Source organism: Sinocyclocheilus rhinocerous, unplaced genomic scaffold (assembly GCF_001515625.1).
Source record: "Sinocyclocheilus rhinocerous isolate Xijiao unplaced genomic scaffold, SAMN03320098_v1.1 scaffold1411, whole genome shotgun sequence".
Taxonomy (NCBI): Eukaryota; Metazoa; Chordata; class Actinopteri; order Cypriniformes; family Cyprinidae; genus Sinocyclocheilus; species Sinocyclocheilus rhinocerous.
Genome location: NW_015653601.1, coordinates 132823 through 153926, shown reverse-complemented (window position 1 = coordinate 153926; position 21104 = coordinate 132823). Strand labels below are relative to the sequence as shown.

General features: G+C 36.8%; 1 pseudogene; it reads right to left on the bottom strand.

The window, feature by feature from the left end:
* Nucleotides 1-5569: 5569 nt before the first annotated feature.
* LOC107716504 (B-cadherin-like) overlaps nt 5570-21104 on the bottom strand; it is a 19542-nt pseudogene continuing 4007 nt past the window's right edge.

Sequence of the window (21104 nt, the reverse complement as noted above, 5' to 3'; positions counted from 1 at the left end):
GAGCCGGAGGGATGAGGGAGCCCGGTGGAGCTGGTGGATCGACGGGTGACGGTGGAGGGGAGGGAGCTAGAAGCCGAGGTGGAGCTGCTGGGTCTACGGGCCGAGGCGGAGTCCGGGCCTTGGAAGCTGGAGGCAGAGGTGAGGGATTCTACAAAAACACTGAGAAAAATGAGAAAACAAACAGAGGGGAAAACACGGAGGTAACTGTTATTGGTCAGTTCTTCTGTTACAATCTGTGATGGCGAGGAACAATGGAGACGAGAAATAAATGAATCAGTCTTTAATAAAGGAAACTCAGGGTACATCCAACACTGGGAACGGCAAGAAACACATGAACATAACAAGTAGAACCGACCGAGACAGACTGTACAGACTAGGACTTAAATACAGGGGATGATTGGGGAAACACAGGTGTATGGGATGACTAATAAAACTAATTAACAAAACGAGGACAGGAACATGACCAAATAAGGGAACAAAAACAAGGGCAAAACATGACACAGACAGTCCATGATCCTGAGACATATTGGCTGTTTATTAGTAATTATAAAGCAAATAGTAATGCCTTATTCTGCATGACCATATTTTAGATCCCTTAATCCACCCCATACCTAAACTTAGCTACCGTTCTAACTATTATTATTAAGAAACCACAACTAGATCCTAGTGAACTGGCAAGGCTCTGGGTCGGGAGTGGTACTGGCGAGATTCTCCTCGGAACTGACGGTGAGCGGGGATTCGTTTCTCGCCAGTATCCACTCCACAAAGGCGGTGAAATCCGCTTGAGGACCATCTTCGGACGACGGCGCTTTGCACTCGATGTTTAGACTGGCGTCGTAGAATGCACAGAGCGCGTCATCCAGGTAGCTGGTGGTGCTTGCTAGTAGCTGGAACAGTCTCGTATGGTCTTTTGATTGCATCATATAATAATTACTGTTAATAGTGTTCATCGTCTGTTTATGTCTTTTATTGATTTTTCCATACATTTCTGCCATATGTACATAAACTGACATTCACCACTGATAAGCTACTACTAAATATTGTAGAAACTTAATTTTTTGTAAAATTGCTTTGCAACGATTTGTATTGTAAAAAGCGCTATACAAATAAAATAAACTTGAAACTTATTAATAAGCAGCAAATTATGAGCTTATTGAGGCTAAAGTTGTAGTTAACAGTTAGATAATAGTGAGAATTGGTACCCAAACTAAAGTGACCAAACATACTTTTTTTAATGGTCACAGAGTAATCACTTATTTAAAAGCATTATCTACTCTACTATGAGATACAGCCTCTGTGGCCAATTAGACCAGACTTCATACTGCAAGTCAAATGCAAAATGAAATTAAGCAAAACTTATCAGCCCCGGTTTTCAAAGCAAGCTTCTTTTCATAAGAAGCAGCATCAACTGGATGCATCCGCTTTCTTCACAGTTCAACCTTGGAAAATGTGATTATGACTAAACATGTCAAGCCTCAAACCTTTCAAAGTATGGAACAATGAATGAACTTTGTTCTGCATTACTCCTTATTGTACTCCTTACTGCAAGTGGTTGCAGGCTCTGGCTGTATGTGTCAAATTCGGTAAGTAGAGTGGTTGAGTAGAGTGGTTGGTGTTCTTTGTGGAAAAGCTCAGAGCTGACTCATTAGGGGCATTGGAAATGAAAGCCCTCCTGCTTGGCCTATTCTTCTGTTGGTCAAAAATAGTCCCATAAGATCTATTTTTGACCCTTCTGAAGCAGGATGCCACCCTCACACTGGCTACAAGAGTTAGACACCTTTTTTGTGGAGTCACAGTGGTTACGGTGAAGACCATCGGCATCAGCTGACATAAACATCATGGGGTCAAGAAGATCACATCTGCCTTTGAGGCCTTTAGTTTATCCAGCTCCGTCAGCAGCTACAGCCACACTGGAAAACCTACACGTTTAACCCTGTAAAGCTTGAAATATATCTATTTATCTCATTTCATTTTGAAATAGAACAGTTCATTGAACCTTTAAACAACAGTTTGCATATGTGTTTTGTTCAGTATCATGTTTGATTCATCAGGCTTTTATGGCTCATATAGTATGATGCAGGAGAATTTGGAGCTCATAATTGAGGAGGACAAAACACCTCAGTTTTATTAAAGGTGGGGTAAGTGATTTCTGGTAGCCAATGTTGATATTTCAAATCACCAAAACAAACGCACCCCTACCCCAAAAGGGTCTCGCCCCTCTTTTGATAGCTCCGTCCCACACATACGTACGCAACCCAGGCAACGATTAGTTCTGTGAAACAAAGCAAAACCAATGTTACACCGTGTCTACACCGGACACGAGCGGCACGACGTGGCGCAACACGACAAATCCCCGACAGAAAACTGCTGCCACGTTCTATTTATGAAGTATTGACACAAATTTCAAATTATTTTCAACGGTCGCTTTGTCGCGTCCAGTGTAGACCCGGTGTTACTCACCTATCAAGATGAAACAAAGCAACCTCGGCGTCCAATCGCAGGCCTTCTGCTCCTTGAGTTCTCTTCAGCACTGGAAAGCTGATCCGATATTTACACGGGTCCTACTTCTTGCCTTATCTTAAGCCTTCTTTTGTTCCGCAGATGTTTTCCTCTTTTTTTTTTTATCCGCCATCTCAATCTTTCTGTCGCTCGGCTCGGCTAATGTCCGTCCTGTGCACTGAGCACTCTCTCCTCCACATCATGAGTAGACACGCCCCTTACTGCTGATTGGCTACAAGTTTGTTTTGGTACTCGGCCGACAAGCATTTTTGAAAAAATACATACCCCACCTTTAAGAAGCTCAAACTAAGCAAAAATATGCAATTTGGTGCAGGTGCTGATATTTATATGGCCAAAAATTCAAATCTGATCACTTGTAATTCAAATCAATGAGATCTTTCTAACAGTATAGTAGATTACTTACGCAAAATGCATATAATTATCAGTTGTCAATCTATATCTCACAATAATATGTTTTAGTAAGATGATATTTAATGCTTAGTTATATGATCAAAGTTCTGTCATTTTTATTATGGAGACAAAATATAATGCAGTGCAATACAATCATAACTGAAAGATATGCAAATAAACATTTCTCAAAAGCTTGATGTATTAGATTTGATACTCACATTTTTTATTATTTTTTTTTAAAGGATGTATGGGTAAGAATGTTGCTTTAGTCCAGTAAGTATTCATCTTGAAATATTCCTAACAATATAAAAGTTATTCTTCAATTTACATTATAATAATCAGTAAATATTTCACAGCAAAAAAGAGGTGTGCCACGGCCTGAAGGGGTATGTTTTTAAAGTTATACAAAAAGGCCTTTTACTTGCTAAAAAAGTGCAAACTATGAATCTGGCAACAGAAGGCATGTAGTAGATTGTGTACAACATGGTTTTCATCGAAGTTTTGTTCATGTTGATAATTTAGAGGTCTTAGAAATTGCAAGAACACTAGCTTAGTGTCTTGGTATACAGTATATGTCTCTGTCTAAACATTTTTTGTTTGATCCAGTTCATTCTGTATCATTTTAGCTGATGTAGTAAAAAAGAAGAAAAAAAAAAACGTTAAAATTGATCACATTTATAGCATTCATAGAGTTGGCATATAGCCCTTTCTCAGTCGCATGGATATATATTTATCCAAATAGTTTATATGTGTATGCATTTATTTTTTAATTATTTAATTTATTCTCTTTTGTTTGTTTGTTTTCTAGTAGGCCTAAATATATGTCATATCTTGCCTAGGGCACCAGAAACATCACCAGGGTTTGGTGACCCCCCCACCTCCTTGGCCAATGATGAACCTGCCAAATAGGTCTTGGCACAAACACACAGCTCTTTAGACGCACTCTGTTAGCACTTCATTTCAGTCATCCAGAGCGGTTTCATGAGATTGGCCCAAACTCTACGTTTTACTAATGGCACTACTAAAAATGCTTGTAATTTAGTTTAAATTGGTTTTCTCTTGTGGTAATCCAAAAGTAAATAGATTAAATAGATTTCCTTTAACTTAGATTTCCTTTAGATTTCCATTTACAGTTAAACCTTTATGTTAGTAACTCCAATTTTTATGGAGTCAAAATGCACAAATCAAAATGTTGATACCTAAGCAAGTATATAACTGTAATTTTATTAAACTCTATATAACTCTAAATAAATTAAAAAAACACATACAGAAAAAAATACAGTACCATCCATGCTTTTGATTATTTTTGATGCCATAAAGTGTTTAAATAGTAGCCAAACATCATAAAAAAATAAAATAAAAAAATCACACTCATTCAAAAGCATCCTTAGGCCAGTTGGTAAAAAAAAAAAACTATCAATATATTCTTGAATTGTTGTCCAGTGGTGCCAGATTTAAAGTCTTTGCTAGTATTTTTATAGCGTCCAAAGCACTGAACATATAATTCGTAACTGCATCTTGTTTGGGCATTCACAACTGAAATTGCTGGCTGCTAAATATTGCCTACTGAATTAAGAAATGGTATACATTTGGCTCAAGGAATCAGCGGGGGAAATTTTTATAAAATAATAGAATAATTAGCATTAACATAAGTGTGAAAAGTGAGATTTGGTAGTGGGAGAGTTTTAGAGACATAAAATTTAATATAGTATAAGTTTACACTGTCCTCTATCTTTGTGCCAAATTTCCAAATTGTTCTCCAAACGTTTCAGTGGGCTGACAGTTGGGTTTGCAAGACTACTAATTTCTGCTAGTTACTCGTCAAAACAGTATCCAAATTACTGAAGTACTCCAGGTTTATGTTACTCTTTAAAAAAAGACATGAAAGAAAATAGTTTATTAGTGTTTATTAAATTGATAGCCCAATGTTTGCAACATGACTCTTACATGTATTGTAAAAACATTAAAACAAGAATTATCCCTTAAAAACAATTTCTTAAAAGCATGTTACAGTATGACACGTAACATTGCAACCTTAACATCTGCGTCTTTGAAACCAAAAATATATGCACATGCAATAACAGCAGTAGCGGTGTTAACCATGTTAATGCATGGGGCCCTGTAGGCTTGCTGGCCACAAACAATTAACTCCTTTTGACCTAATTTATTAATTGGCCGGATAAAGTAGACAGAAACAACGAAGCGGTGCTCAAAAAAGAAAGAAAAAGTCCATACTAAAAGTTTGCCAAAGCTTAAAACGTTTTAGTCATCTAGCTTAAGCGGTAGCACTTTCCACTTTATTACTAGTTATAGCATGTAATAAATGTGAATCAGAAGGTATGTTGGAAAATACAATACAAATTATTGAAATGTATCATGCCTCGTGATCATTCAATCAATCACGGACAGACAATAAAACAGTTTGTAAAAACATAACACTGCATTTACCTCAAGAATGCATTTACCTCATTCAATGTCCATAGCTGAGTAGTTAACAAGAAAAAAAAAAAAACCTAGAGGAGGATTTTACTTTTAGTGATGCATTCATTATTTAATGTATCTTTGAACTTAAACAGTCAATTGAAAGTGCAAGGAAAAAAACAGCACATTGTACATACAATTTTTGTAGTGACTGTTTTTGTTTTTATTTTATTTGTGTATGTAAATTAAGATTTTAAATGTCACTTAATTCTGTTTAATATGTACAATTCAAAGAATATAGTTAAATAAAGGTAATGTTATGGTAGGGCATGTAGGGCCTCAGGTCTTGACTTTGCTTAGGGCCCCCAAAATGGTAAACCCAAACCTGAATAACAGATCTGTATGCACATCACTTAGATCTTCACTAAACCGATTTGAAATACTTTATAATAGAATAACAGAAAATTCACAGTCTACTTGCTGCCATTGTCCTCCTGACACGTACTGAGCCAAGGAAAACAAATCTTTCACTCTTTGTACTGGTGGTAAGGACAGCAAGATATGATTTGGCCAAATTCTGAATGGATTAGCCAAAAAAAAAGCACACAAAGAATGATCCCTTTATAATTGCTAAAAAGCTGACACAAGTTCATTGCGATCTCAAAAAGTTTGACAAAGCAGGGGGACATAAGCAGAGCCAAAATCATGAATATGAAGACAAATTCTGCTTTTAAACCTCCAGCACAATCTCTCCCTCTCTACAATTGAAAAAAAAACGTATATTGTCAACACAGAATAACTTTTAATTTTCTCCTCCTCCATACATATCTGCCAGCTTCTTAAAGCGTGGGCCCCACTCATTGAGGAAGTCATAGTCTTGGTCCTGTCCTGAGCTGGAAGAGTTGAGGGAGCTGAGTGAACCCGCATCTGAGCCTCCTCCTTCATAGTCAAACACCAGGAGGGAGTCATATGGGGGTGCTGTGGGATCTTCATCTGCAGTCTTCAGATTCTATGTTACAAAGAACTGTTACTGTCATAAGTAGAACTTTTTTTAAAGAAGGGAATCAAAATATTGTGGCTGGATGGTTGGTTACTTTCTTTTGGTGGAATCCATGATTGACGGGTTTGTGGGCCAATGGATAGCATTGACCTCTAAGAAGGTTGTTGAAGTTTTCTCATATAATGCACTTTTGTATTCCTGTTTTAATGTATTATTTTATTTGGCTTATTTTCTCAATGCTTTGGGATATGACTATTTATGCATACCTGTGCATGTGTAGTGGTGTTTTATTGGTGTTAAAGAATGTCTTTGAACTAATGACCACTATATTTTTTTATGGTGTAATGTTTGTGTGCATTACATGTAAATAAAATTCATTTTCTTTTTTGTACTGGATCTCCATCTCTGGTCCTCTAGATTTTTTTAGATCAGCTTGTATGACCTCGATCCTTTTCTGGTTTTTGTGTTAAATAATCCCCTGGGTAAAATTCCCAAGTTGGCCTAGCCTGCCTTTTTTTTTTGGTCTACAAAAGGTTTTGTTCTGTTATGAGCACCTTGCCACATTAGAAAGATCTGATGCTCATTGTAAAACTAATATATGACTTACATAATCAATGAATGTGGCAATCTCCTCAGGGTTGGCTGGTCGAGGTCTATACTGAGGTGCAGGCAAGAAAATAGGAGCCACATCGTTTCTGAACACTTCAGGTCTGTTGTCCAGGCCTCGATGCAACACACTCAAATCATAGTTCTGTGTAGAAAGTGTGTGATATTAAAAAAAAGAAACAACAAGAAGTACACACTGCACTGTAGTAATTGTTGTTGATATATACAATCTAATGCACTCTAAAACAGTAGCACCAAATCACAGAAAGCTGTATTTCAATAATTTGCCATAACACGAATTGTAATGAATCCAGACCTTTAAAAACTGAATTAATTTAAATTTAAATATTAAACCTAACCTGATCATCTTCTCCACCGCCTTCCTCATCATAACAGCAGACATTGTCTCTTATGTCATCTTCTTCAGGAAGGAGTGGCTTTTTTATACTACTTTGTTTCCTCCTCATGAGCAGCAGAAGTAGAAGAAGAAATACTGTGGTAAAAAGAGCATAAACGAAATCACTAACAAAAAATGACACAAAATTTTAGGATTAAAGAAATTATGCAAAAGTGAAAGTAGTTAATGAATACACTGAAAGTGTTTAAAGGGGTCATATCAAGGATTAAAAACTCATCCCCAGCCCAGACATTAATGGATGCCACCTGACATCATCTGCAATGTTTACTTCTGTAAACAAAAAGAAGAAAGTGCATCTATTTCTCCACTTCATTAAATATTCCATATGTACAGGGAATGATCCACAGTGTTAGAATATGTTTACACCTTAAGACAATCCATCTGTGTTGGTCATACAAAAATTAATGTCCTGTTTGTGTATTATCCACTGGGAAGAGAAAGAACATTGTCCTACAACTGAGTCCTACAATGGATGACTGAATTTAGACAATTGTCTGTTGCCCATAGAGAACATCTTAAAGATACTGCAGCAAAAACACCTTGTTTAACACTAATGGTCAAAGGTTACACTTGTGTTTTGAAGAAACCTTGAATAGTTTTAATGTTACAAATGTGTAGGATATGGCCCCTTTATTCACTTTAAATGTATGAATGGAATAATTAAATTGCATACACAGCAGAGCCAAGATGGCTGCCAGGATTCCAAGAGATAATGATAGTGGGATCCCCGCCATCATTTTTTTGCATAGAAATTCATCTCCTTTGCAGTCACACACTGTTGCTTGAATGGAGTTGTCCTGATACATGTTATTGGTATCATAAACCCTTAGGACAACATTGTAATTACCCTGCTCCAACACAGAATTAAGCGTCAACAGAATCCCAGTTTCTATAATAGGCAAATAAATAGGTTAGTATAAACACCTAGACTTGAGTTAAGATCATATGTAGTTCATATTTTTCCAATATACATTATCCTTACTTGTTTCATTCATCCTGGCAGTCCAGTTTTTCTTTGTGTCTCCTTGGGGCTCAACGCTGAAGGGAGCAGCATAAAGAGGTCCATCTTTGTCAGCTATAGAGAGAAGCACTGTGGCCTCACGATTGCAAATCTCTATACTTCCTTCGTTAATAATTGGAGCGTTGTCATTTACATCCTCCAATTCAATTACCAAGGTTCCTGTACCAGTTGCTGGATTTTCACCTGCATACAAGCACAAACTAATTGAAAAAGGCTATGCTAGCAAGAATTCTCATTTGAAAAAGAAACACAAATTACCATCATCATCCACGGCCAAAATGATAGCTCTGTATTTGCCATCTTTGACAGATTCTCTATCCATTATACTCTTGACTTTAATCATTCCAGTGTCTTGATTTACACTTAGCCAGTCAGCAGGATCATTGCCAATTTTATACCTGGGAGGAACCAAAATGTGTACAACCAGAACACACACACACACACACACACACACACACACACATACATGTAAATAGATAGACAGATATGGTATACTATAGTAATTACATGTAACGTGTAACTATGTCACGCAACAAATTATTACCATATACTTCAGAAGTTTAAGAAAGAAACTGATACTTTTATTCAGCAAGCACTTCAAAATGACATTTATAATAAAGACATTTATAGTATTACAAAGGATTTCAATTCAAATGCTGTTTTCCAAACTTTCTGTTCATCACAAAATCCTGAAAAAAGACACTAAATGCAGTTATCATACACTTCAGCATCAAGCAACACAACAATTTTCAGCTGTGATAATAAGAAAGGTTTCTTGAGTACCAAATCAGCACCTTAGAATGATTTCTTTGTGACTGCCTCTGTGCAGAAGTCTCTCTCTCTCTCTCTCTCTCTCTATCAATCTTACTGATCTCAAACTTTTGAACAGTAGTATATATCTCTTTATTTATGTATAAAGTTTAAAGTGGTGCAGCAGTTCTTACGTTATCTTCTGTGATTTTCCAGTGTCTGGATCAGTGGCTGTATAAGCAACCAATTCAGTATCAACTGGTGAATCTTCATGTCTGGAAATAACCTTCTCCTTCGGATTAAACTCGGGAGGCTCATTCACATCTTCTACATTCACCGTGACTGATGGACAGACATCGGAGCAACACACAGTACCTTTACAGTGGTGATGATGCCCTCCAGCTGGCTGGGTCCAGTACTGACATTGAAAAACCCACCCTTGTCACCACTAATAATACGATACTTGGTTGACCAGGCAGGTGATCCAACTTCATCTCCATCAGTAACTGTAAGTTTGGCCACTACTGCCCCTACTTTATTCTCTGGGACAGATATGATGTGCTAAAACATAAAATGAATGATTTTATGCTGTACTGAAATGTTATATAGTATAAAATATAAATAGTTGTATTTATACTCTAGTATAGCACTGACTGAACACTCAATGTTTGTATGCATTACCGAAGTTTGCTCAAACTGTGGTGGGTTATCATTGCTGTCAGTAATAATAATAACAGCTGTGCCAGTGGTTGCCAAACCTTCTCCTTCCATGTCAGCAGCCACAATTAACAAAGTATATCTGGGCCATTGCTGAAAAGGAAGATAACTGATGAGTTTGTTCACATCATGTCATTTTATCACCACTTCGAGTCATCAAATGTCACTTCTCACCTCTCTGTCCATGTCTGGTTCTCGCACACGAATGGTTCCAGTTGAAGTGTTGATTTCAAACATGTTTGGTTTTGGAAATTTCGGCTCTTGGCTGACAATTGTGTATCTGACCATAGCATTGTAAGTTTCTGAATCATCTGCATCAGTGGCTGTGACTGTCATGAACTCATGGTCTTTGATGTGAGAATAAAGACTTAGTTACTATTGATGACATTTAAAAAATGCAAAATTTACTATTTCAGGGAATCATTAAAATGTATATTAAAAGAATGATTAAAAGACATTTATTCTAAATTTGTCTACCTTTAGAAGCTTCAGAAACTTGTCCATTAAAAGGATTTTCCGTAAACTCAGGCTTGTTATCATTCTGGTCGGTCACAATGATAGTGAGGTTTGTGGGTGATGCCTCTTTTTTCCCATCTTCTGAAATTGCACAAGCCTTGAGCTGACGACATGGGATGCAACATGGATGTTAAGTGCAAAATTCTAGTAATATCCCAAGTGAAATACTTTATCTGCTTACTTTATTAATCATGTAATAAATAAAGATCACATATTAAACTACAAAATGTTAAATGGAAAGAGAAAATTGTATTGGCTTAGAATTGACTGTTTAATCGATTTACAGTGGCACATAGACAGTTTCTTAATTTTCAGTATTCTGCCTAAACTCAGAAATTGAGTCCTTCACATTGTTTCACTGATTTAATGAGCAAAATAATCCAGGACTAAATATCTTTACTGGAGAAGGTATGTGAACCTCATCTGTTAATTAAAGGGGTCCTATTATGCTTTTTACACTTTCATCTTCCATCATAGTGTGTGATGTTGCTGGTAGTGCATGAAAAAGATCCACAACAATACATTTAACATCACTGTAATAAACATCCACTTACCTTGTATAAATCCTTTTTTTCTCTATCCAGTGGCTGTGTCACAAAGAGATTCCCTGTCTTTTTGTCAATAGTAAAAATCCTCACAGGTGGCTGATCTGCCCCTTCTCCTGTGATACTGTAAACTATCTCTTCATCAGGTACACCGTACAACTTTGCCTTTAACTAAATGCAGAAATAAAATATATATAGACTTGCATTGATCATATACACCTTTACATATTGATGCAATTCATTACTTTTACACACCAGGAACAGTTTTTTGGGGAAACTGCCTCTCTCGTTCTCAGGTATACTATAAGGAGGAATAACCCACTCTCTCTTTCTTCTCCTTTGTCCTGCTGAAGAGCTCGGAAACTCCACAATCCGAAGATCAGAGGGAGTTTCTAACTAAAATGAAAAGATTTAAAAAACATATACTGCTTGTGAAACTACACAGAACGTTGTATCAGTCCTTCATACTATTTAATTCTACCTTTTCTGGATTCTCTGAGTGATCAAGACTACTTTGTGAAATTAACCATCTCTACTTAATAAAAAAAAAAAGAGTTTGCAGCCTCATTTTGTGTGCATAAATAATATCATATAATAAAAGAAACTGTGTGAAGGGCCCAGCAGAGGTCAGGCTTGTACTGTATTACACAGCAGGAAGTTGCACATACCTGTGAAGCTGCATTCACTGCAGTATCCATGTGATTGTCATGACTGTAGACATGCTCAGCTCTTGTGCTTCCATCATTGCTACTGAAAATTACTGTCAGAAAGTCGTAATAAAACAGGACAAGAAAAAGGTCTTTATACAATGGATTTTAAACTAATTCAAACTAGAATCAATCAGTCACTTTTTGCAGTGGCAAGTTTTCAGTTTAACAGAAATTGATAAGATTTACTGGTTCCAGGGCAACAACATTTACTTAATTTAATTTTTTTGAGTGATCAACTTAAAAACTTGTTTATGAGTTATGAGAATATCTGAGTTCTTCAAACTCAATGTGCTTTGTTGGACAAACATAATTTCAAGTTGTCATGACGCAAAAAGATTGATTTTTGATAGATTGTTTTATTTTATTTATATAATTTTTGAGTCTACACATTTTTTTTGTACATTTTTTTTGTGTATTTACAACCACTTGGAAAACTGTGCTAAGGCAAGTCTGAGGAGATAGAAAAGGGGAGGGTGAGGTCAAATCCATAGACTTTTGCCTCAGTCGGAAAAAAAAAAACATTCACCTTTGAGTGTTTCACTACACACCAACAAAAGTGTTAATTTTTAAACAGTCAAGCAAAGAAAAAAAAAAAAAACACTGCCACCACTGATTTCGACCAGTTTGTGACATCAAATGATATATGTGTCCACTATTGGCACAAACGTTGAAAAGATTAATGAATGAATGAATTTATTTATTTATTTATTTTAATTTTATTTAATTTTATTTAATTTTATTTACTTTTATTTTATTTTATTAATTTTTTTTGGAAGTTACTTTATAGAAGTTCATAACTGGATTCAGAAATGGAGAATATTGTCAGAAGGAAGACCTTTACAAAAGTGTTATGGTGGACTTTGGACTCACTGATGCTCCAGAAGGAAACACCATGCATTAAGAGCCTGGAGGTGAAAACTTTTTAAATTTGAAGATCAGGGTAAATTGAACTTATTTTGTCTCCTGGGAAACATGTAAGTATCTTCTGTACCTTCTGAAGGGCAGTGCTAAATGAAAAAAAAAAAAAAAGATATTTAGGCAAAATACAAAAAATGTATACATCTTCATTCTGTTCAAACGTTTACACCCCTGGCACTTAATGCATTGTTTTTCCTTCTGGAGCATCAGTGAGCATCGTTTGAACCTTTTGTAATAGTTGTGTATGAGTCCCTCAGTTTTCCTCAGTATGAAAAGATGGATCTCAAAATCATACAGTCATTGTTGGGAAGGGTTCAAATACACAAAAGATGCTGGAAAACCAAAGAATTTGTGGGACCTGAAGGATTTTTCTGAAGAACAGCAGGCAGTTTAACTGTTCAGTACAAACAAGGGACTGTCAGGGTTTGTGGAGGGATGAAGCAAGGACTCAATGATTCAGAGAACAATGGGCTTTTATTAATAATAAATAAAACAAAAGCAAACAAATCTACCCCGAGGGGCGGGGAGGGGAGGTGAGATGAGGCAAAGTAAGGAAGGATCAGGCAGGACAGGACAAGACAGGAACCAACAGGTTACATTCGACAACAAACTGGCACAGAACTGCAAACACAAGGAGAATAAAGAGGGAGCAAACAAAGAGGGTAACGAGCAGTGAGGCTACGGTGGGCCCGGGTGGGCACTTTCAGCCACTTTCAGCTGAAATCTTTCAGTCTTATTTCACTATAACTTAATATATTTAGTTTAAAAATATTAAACGCGAACTTTCATGGTCAATTACAGGCAGTTTCTTAATTTCCCTTCTTCCTATAGGTGCATACGGTCGCCGTGATTTTGCCAAGTAAGACATGTTCCTGGATCAACATTCTTGTTGATCCTGGATCAACATTACTGTCCAAAAATATAGACTAAACCCAATCCCTACCCCTAAACATAAAGACATAATAGTAAAATGCACACGTTTGTGGAGTTGAATTTGAAAATAGTGAAACAAATATCAATCAGATCAATTCTTTAAAAAGTATTGAATATCCCAATTGAAACTATGTCTTAGCACTGAATCTGGACCGTCTACAAATTAAGCCAGACCACCTGCTGGTGATGGATTTATAGATTGGAAACTTCTGAGCCAAGCGTGTTTTACGCATCATATTAGCATAGGTACAGTGTTTTAACTGCAAAATAGATGTGTCCTTTGAGGAAAGAAACATATAAATGTTGTGCTAGATCCCGTTTGCCACAACAAACTGCATAATTTGCAGCTGCGCACATTTCTTCGGTCCTCGATGTTTACTCTCCTTTGAACGCGGACTGACAGAGACACCTGATTATGAGATCTTCTACGAAGCCCCGTTGTCTCAGACTGAGGTAATGCTTTACAATTAGTTAACATTAATTAATGCATTAACTAACATTATCAATGAGCAATAGATTTGTTTACAATATTTATTATATTTGTTAACGTTAGGTAATAAAAATACAGCTGTTTGCTTTTATTTTTGTTAGTTCAGGTACGAATGTTAACAGATACAACTTTTACTTTTAACAATGTATTAGTAAATGCTGAAATTACAGTAAAATGAATGTTAATCAATGCTTTAGAAGTATTGTATATTGAATATTTGTGCTGTATTTTCTGTTGGCTATTTGACATGCAGTTTTTGCCCACCCAGTTTTATGCAGGCCCACTTGAACATTTCTGGCCTAGCCCCTTGTAATGAGGGAGACACAGGTATAGCAACGTACTGAACCAATAATCAGATAACAAGAAGGGTAGGGTCAAGACAATAGACATGAGAGCACATGGCACATAGAAACAAACAAAAGAAAAGCATGTGCTCACACAAAACAAAAACACAAGCACATGGCCAGCAAAACAATCACAAGCCATGTGCTTGAAAAAAACAAAAAACAAGACATGAACACACAGCTAATGAGAACACTCATAAGCCGCGTGTTCACACAAAACATGACAACATGAAAGCACACGGCCGAGGGAAACCCGAGCTGCGCGCTACACAAGACAAAACATAACATGAAAGCACACGGCCGATTTAAACACAAACTGCGTGCTATACAGAACACAACAACACACATGGACAGAAGAGTGCACGGCACAAGCAAACTCGAGACCACATGCTAGAGACCTCATGAACATGAAAAGAAAACAGCTGTGAATCATCCTGGTAACAACACAGTATTATAATCAATAGTGTTGGGTTCGAGTCCACCTAAGTCGAGTCCAAGTCGAGTCCGAGTTTTTAACCAATCGAGTCAGAGACAAGTCCGAGTCCCAAACAGCCGAGTCCGAGTCGAGTCAGAGTCCAACGAAGCTCTATTATTTATTAGTATCTTAACATTGTTTTAACCTTTACAACTAGAAAAACGCAATGTCCATTTAAATGTAACAAAAGCAAACCTCTATTGCATCTTGCCATTTTGATTTTTGATTAATAATTAGTGTTCTGCTTTGCTTTGCAAACTTAAAGTCATGTAACGGAAGTTATGGCTGAATTGATCTATGTATTGTGACATATTTCAGAGTGAAAAAGGTTTTATAGTGTTGGGTTCGAGTCCACCTAAGTCGAGTCCAAGTCGAGTCCGAGTTTTTAACCAATCGAGTCAGAGACAAGTCCGAGTCCCAAACAGCCGAGTCCGAGTCGAGTCAGAGTCCAACGAAGCTCTATTATTTATTAGTATCTTAACATTGTTTTAACCTTTACAACTAGAAAAACGCAATGTCCATTTAAATGTAACAAAAGCAAACCTCTATTGCATCTTGCCATTTTGATTTTTGATTAATAATTAGTGTTCTGCTTTGCTTTGCAAACTTAAAGTCATGTAACGGAAGTTATGGCTGAATTGATCTATGTATTGTGACATATTTCAGAGTGAAAAAGGTTTTAGAATGTGAAAAATTAAAGTCTGCGTGAACCGGATGTTGCTGCCGACTTTATTTCAGTGAAGTGACGTATTTCCAGCTGAAACGGAATATTGAGGAGAGGGCGTGGTTTTATTATTGCGCTCCTCCTCTCATCTCTCACTCATAGCAAACTAACAGTTGGAGGGTGTGTTTAAGGATATTCTGCCCAAGCCGTCAAACTGACGTCATCAGAGAAGGAGTGCAATTCCAGAGCGGAAGTAAATGTTCAGATTTTGATTAAAGATTACCAAAACAAAAAAAAAATTCAGCGGATTAACTTGCACGGATTAATTGTTCACATCAAGACTAGCAATATCCGCTAGTAAAGTAAATAAAGTCAATTTTAAATTTCTAAATTTTTAAATTTTAAATTAAAGTAAATTTTGATTTCATGCGGACTTTAAAGGGGCGGGACTTGACTTTATTCATCGTTAAAGTAAATGTATAAATTCAAGAGTTCAAGAGAATTCAAGAGAAAATGCACCTTTAATCTAAATAAAATACAAGCTTTATATCTTTTTTTACGATTTTTAATTAAATATGAATTTTGAATAATCAAAATTAGTTTGTGTCTGCTTATTCTATTCATCAGTGTTTGAACCATTAAAGAAGAAACTGCATTAGAAAAATGATTTTTCTTTGAAGCTAGAAACTGCCACTAATACAAAAGCAAAAAATAATGAACTAATGTAATAAAACATTCTCAAGCTTACTGAAGGCAAGTAAACACTCCAAGTATTACTTACAAGCTAAATGATAAATAAATATATATTACTCAAAAATACAAATTAAATAGTTTTTTTTGTTTGTTTTGTTTTTTTAAGTTTTTCAGATAGTAGTCAAGTAAAGGCTTCTAGAAATAGCCTACTACAGACATTTCATGAAGTAATCAATGTAAAAATAATCTTCACTGTATACATTAAATATAGATGATTCTTATTAAAGTTAATAAGTGATTCAGTCAAGAGCAGTGAGTGATTTTCTCCTTTTCTTTTCTGTTCAAGTTCACTTAAGACAAAACCGACTGCATTTAAATGAATAGTCTCCAAGACAGGCATTTTGACATAACTTTTCGTGTAAGTGTGTAGCAATAACAGAACTTAAGAGAACTTAAGCGAAAGAACTCGGCATTCGCACACTGACTGAGAGGATTCTGTGAGTGCGCTTTCAGTATGTGAGCACAGAAACCCGTCGGCTTTCAAGTACTGGACAAGACTTAAAAGCACATGCAAATACTGAATATCACTTTCCTGATAATGCATTGAGTCAGTAACATATTGTCCGAGTCCGAAAGGCTCGAGTCCGAGTAAAAATGCATCCGAGTCCGTGACAAGTCCGAGTCCTTTAATAAACTGTACTCGAGACCAGACTCGAGTCCGAGTACGAGTCCGAGTACCCCAACTCTAATAATCAAGCACATTTAACCTTTGAACGGGGTCATTTTTATAAATTCAACTATTATTTTCTGTTGTGGTCTAATATGTAAACGTCTATTATGTAAAATATTCAGGTCAGTAAAATTTTGACCACAACTGTACGTGCTCGAGCCCCTGAGCACCCAAAGGACTGGCACCTTTGTTCCAAGTTGCAAAAGAAATGAAAAGAGGCAACTCTTTCACTGAGATAGAAGTCACTGGCAGAGTTCTTTCAGAAAGGCAAAGAATATCCGCGTAGCTACAGTGGTAAAAGTAATATTTTAGTCATATCAGATATTCAGCATTAGTTAAAGGGGTCATATGATGCGATTTCAATGTTTCCTTTCTCTTTGGAGTGTTACAAGCTCTTGGTGCATAAAGAAGATCTGTAAAGTTGCAAAGACTAAAGTCTCAAATCTAAAGAGATATTCTTTATAAAAGTTAAGAGTCAACCACCCTTACCTAAAACGGCTCGTTCTAACACACCCCCACATACCTACGTCACGATGTGGGAAGATTTGCATAACACAGCCCAAATGTTCACGCAAAGAAAGAAAGGCGTAAAAAGACAGTATAAGTCATTATAATCATTAATTATGTCCAAACTGGATGCAACAAATGTCTCGTTTATAATGGGTTTTAATGTTTTTGAATCATCTCTCCGGCCGGACAGGGCATCACAATATGGTCAGGGACGTAACATTTCCGTCACACGCTTGAGGTATTCTGCCAATCACATCACACTGGATAGCTGGCCAATCAGAGAACACCTCGCTTTTCAGACCGATGAGCTTTGTAAAAATCGATGCGTTTCAGAAAGGCGGGGCATAGAGGAGAAACAATAATGTACAGTATGTGGAAAATAATGTGTTTTTTTTTTACTTTAAACCGCATAAACACATTTCATTACACCAAATACACAAAATAAGGTTCTTTTTAGCAAAATCATATGACCCCTTTAACTCGCACAGAGTGGCCAATGTAAGTCCACAAGACCACAAGTGCATGTGAAGTGTGCCATAATCTGAGAGCTGCAACTTGGACCACGTGTTCGCTGTACCACTTGACAGCTGGCATATATAGGTGCTACCTCTGTGGCCAAGGATGTCGAATGGCACCGACTAGAATATGAAGGAGAGATGGCTGCTTGCAGATGTGGGTAGATTTCAGTAGTGGCGTGCATGTAACACGATCACTCCCACTGGCAACTTTGGCAGGTTGAATATATATTAAAAATAAACTAATTGCAATGTGAAACTATGACACTACACTTTACAGCTTTGCACATTATAACCGATTTGATAACCACACATGATTCTGTTAAGCTTATGAATGATATGGCCAATCAGAGGTGTTCAGATTAGGCATCGCTGAAACACAACTGAATTCTGCACTTTTGCGAATAGTACGAACATTATAAACAACAAAATATGTACGATGTAAGTATGAGATTCATTTCACAGTGAAGACAGCTTCATTGATAACTGGATCATGGCTGCATGGCCGTACCCAGGCTTTGAAAATTAGTGCGGTTCGGGGGGGGTTGGTGTTAAAGAATTGTGTTATAATAACCCTTACAAAAACTCATTATATACACTATAAACACTTTTACATTTTTCATGTTCAAAAATAACATTTGTTCTTTGAATGACTAATTTGCTGTTAAACTCCTCATATGAATGCCTGCATGACATGTATAATTCAGTTTAGACAGTTTGCAAGAATGTTTAGCGTCCCTGTTATGAAAATGATCGCTGTGAGACGCTGGAGCCTGGCAGAGTGAACGAGTCTTCTTGAGAGAGTTGTGAGTGAAGGCGAGGGTGCAGCCTCTGTGTTGCCAGATCCAGATATTATAAGCGTTTTTGGCCTTGTCTTTTCCACTTAATTTAACACTTTAGAAAGTTAATAAAGTAGGAAGTTTCAGTTTAGAGTCAGCGATATCTTTATCTTATCTTATATGCAAAAGATTGGAAATAATTTTGGTTTAACTTTTGTTTTTTGTTTATTTTAGTATCAATATCTGGCAACACTGCATCGCCGGTGTCGTGCCGAAAATTGATCGTTTGCCGAAAACTGATTGGCGCCTGTAATCACTTTTTGGCAAGTGTGAAACTGCATTTTATGGGTTTTGTTGGCCATTTAAAGGTATTTTAACAGGTAAAAAGGACTGCACGAGCTATAATCTGTCAAATATAACCCTCGATTGCAATCAAGTCATTTAGCTCATGCAGTCCTTTTTACCTATTGAAATACCCATAAAACGCAGTTTTACACTTGCCAAAAAGTGATTACAGACTCTACTTATTGAGTGAACTGTTCTTTCTGACTCAAAATTACTTGATTTCATTCATGTTTTGTTATATTTGATAGATTATAGCTCATTCAGTCCTTTTTATCTGTTGAAATACCTTTAAATGGCCAATAAAACCCATAAAATGCAGTTTTACACTTGCCAAAAAGTGATTACAGGTGCCAATCAGTTTTCGGCAGACGATCAATTTTCGACACGACACCGGCACTTAAACTGAAAGCAATCAAAAAAGCCCATGGACATGTTTTTGCTGACAGAATACGACATTCGGTAAGGGAAACGCAAAAATTATCATGATATTATCTGTCATAAACGTTATCAAATTCATATTTATGTAGTTATTCATGTAATTTTGTTAAATTGTGATCACGTTAAATACAAATTCAGTCATATTAAAAATATTTTATGACATGGCACCCATTTCTGGTACTTGCCTAAAAAGACATGTTTATGAGTTAATAGATTACACTAACATAATTAGGCTACTTTTAGCCTTACACTGGAGTTGGTTCACTCTACTCCTATAGAAACAAAGAAATAGTCAGTTCAATGAAAAGTGGAAGTCAGATTGAGAATGGCTGGTATATGATCCAGCAAAGAGAATCATGTACTGCACTGATTGTAGGATGTACAGCGGTGAAAAGGTGAAAGACAAAATTAATTTGTTATTCTTTGCTCTTTGTTTCTAGTGCCAATATGTTTTTCTACTCTGTATTACACTATTTACCATTAATAAATATTTAAACACAGTTTTTCATTTTTTTTATCTTTTCGATTAATCTTATACACCCCTGCACCACATTTATCATATGCAATAGGAAGCAAGTTTTTTTATGTCTTAATAAACTGCATATTTTCATAAAAAGGAGCATTTTGTGTGGTCTTGATTTGGGTGTGTACAGTGGTCATTTACATTTAAAACGGTTGTAAATCTAGCTCAAGTAAATTTTAGCATGCCATAGTCAACTTTATTCATATGAAACGTAATTTCCCAACAACAAAATTGTGGCCAGTGAAAATGCTGCACGTGGCTTGTAACTTTGAAAAATCACTAATAATCGTTAATATCAAGCCCTGGAAACAAGAACCATATTTTATTTACCCAGAGTTCAAATTCAGAATGACCCAGTATCACATGTGTAAAAAACCCTAACAAGACATTTAAGCGCACATCCACAAGTACAAGTTTGTGTATGCTAAGTATAAGATAAGCAACTCTCCAGAGCATTTCAGTAGTATCAGTTGTGTTATATACTGCTTAAGGTACCAAAATGTGTGACTCTACTCTCTTTATACTTCCGTAAAACTCAAAATTGTAAAATGAGATAAGAATCAAGAAATACTCATGTTCCCTTTCATGGGAACTTCGAACTGCATCCTCTAGGGGTCGCTATGGGGAATGCCTGTGTCTGAAGCATACATTGAAAAAACACCAACAACACGTTGGCCGGCGACAGCCATGACGTCACTACCAGTGCAACTATAGTATAAATAGGCGCCGGGAGAACACATCATCCTCTTCTTCGTTTTCACTGACTGTTTTGTTTGAAGCGTGCATTTCCGTGGTAACAGCGATCTCTATTCATTCATTATGGCGAGCACTAGTAAAGCGTTTAGAAGATGTGTGCATCCGTGTCATCGCTATTTGACACCCGATGACACACACGATCTATGCGTTGTTTGGGCGAAGGGCGATGTCCTCGAGGGGGCAATCTGTGTGCACTGCGAGCGTTTTTCAATGAAAAAGCTCCGTTCTCGTTTGTCTCTTTTTTCGAGTAAAGAGGGGCAGCCATCTGTTTCCCGCGGTTCAGGCCCCGCCGCTGCTGAGGCACGGAGGAGAATGAGCTCGTGGGGATCTCAGGTGGATCTGGCCGATGAGTTTAAAGAGGGGCTTTCCCTCTCGCG